This window comes from Hoplias malabaricus, unplaced genomic scaffold (genome assembly GCF_029633855.1).
Source record: "Hoplias malabaricus isolate fHopMal1 unplaced genomic scaffold, fHopMal1.hap1 scaffold_97, whole genome shotgun sequence".
Lineage (NCBI taxonomy): Eukaryota > Metazoa > Chordata > Actinopteri > Characiformes > Erythrinidae > Hoplias > Hoplias malabaricus.
The window spans coordinates 36444-37969 of NW_027100821.1; positions in this window are offsets into that span (position 1 = coordinate 36444).

The following is a 1526-nucleotide window of genomic DNA, read 5'->3' on the forward strand; positions in this document are numbered from 1 at the left end:
TTTTATTTATATAGCGCTTTTCACAACAAAAAGTCGTCACAAAGCAGCTTTACAGAGATCCGGGTCCAAGCCTCCTATGAGCAAGCCAGGGGCAACAGTGGCAAGGAAAAACTCCCTCAGCACACGAGGAAGAAACCTTGGAAGGAACCAAGACTCATACGGGGAACCCATCCTCCTCGGGTCGACACCGGAGACACAATAGAGAACAGAAGTAAAAGTGAAGGGGTTATAGTAATATAAATGTAGTATATTAGTGATGATGGAGAAGTAGAAATGAAAATGGTGAGGATGATGATATTAGTGATGTATGAGTCTTAGCAAGGCCAGGATCTTGTACAGGACACGGGCTGGATCAGGGCAAAACCTGGAGAGCAGCAGGACATCTCAAAGCATGAGAGAGAGACAGGAGAAAGAAAGCCAGACAAAGGGAACAAATAAAAATACAAAAGGTTAGTAGGGTCATGGTAAAGAACGGGGAAATTTGTCCTGCGAAAAAAGCTTCCACTGGTCAGGCAAGAGAACCCAGCGACAGACAGCGTTGTTGGCAGGTACTACAAAGCTAACTAAGAATGCTGTAGCTATGGTGATATGACAGGATTAATACAGAACAGTGATAATATGAAAACCAGCCCGAGCACCAATATAGAAGGAGTAACCTGAAGGTGAGTGATTAACCAAAAGCTTGTTTGAAAAGGTAGGTTTTTAATCTAGATTTAAAGATTGAGAGTGTGTCTGAGCCCCGAACAGTAACCGGAAGGCTATTCCAGAGTTGAGGAGCTTTGTGAGAAAATGCTCTTCCTCCTGCAGTGTTTTTCTTAAAGCGAGGAACAAAGAGTAGATGGGCATCCTGTGAACGAAGTGTACGTGACGGGCGATAAGGTATGAGAAGTTCAGTAAGATACTGCAGGCCTAAACCATTTGGAGGTTTATAAGCTAAGAGGAGTATTTTATAGTCAATGCGAAATTTTACAGGTAGCCAGTGTAGGGACGAGAGAACTGGGGTGATATGTTCAAATTTTCTAGCTCTAGTGAGCACCCTGGCTGCTGCATTTTGAACTAACTGAAGCTTGTGTAACGCTTTGCACGAGCTCCCTGCCAGGAGCGCATTGCAGTAGTCTAGACGTGAAGTTATAAAAGCATGCACTAGTTTCTCTGCATCTTTTAATGATAAAATATGCCGAATTTTGGCAATATTGCGTAGGTGGAAGAAGGCGGTTTTGACTGTATTGGATATGTGGGTATCAAATGTGAGAGTCGAATCAAAGGCTACACCTAAGTTTTTAATGATGGCATTGTGTTTTACTGTTGAATTATCAAGATTAATAGCAGCATTTCTGAGTGAATGTATCTGAGTATCTGTACCTAGTAACAAGACCTCAGTTTTATCAGAATTTAACATGAGAAAGTTTTGCATCATCCAGTCTTTAATTTCAGTTAGACATTCTGTTATTTTACGTAGACAAGCAACATCATTGGGTTTGGCTGATATATACAGTTGTGTGTCATCAGCATAACAGTGGAATTGA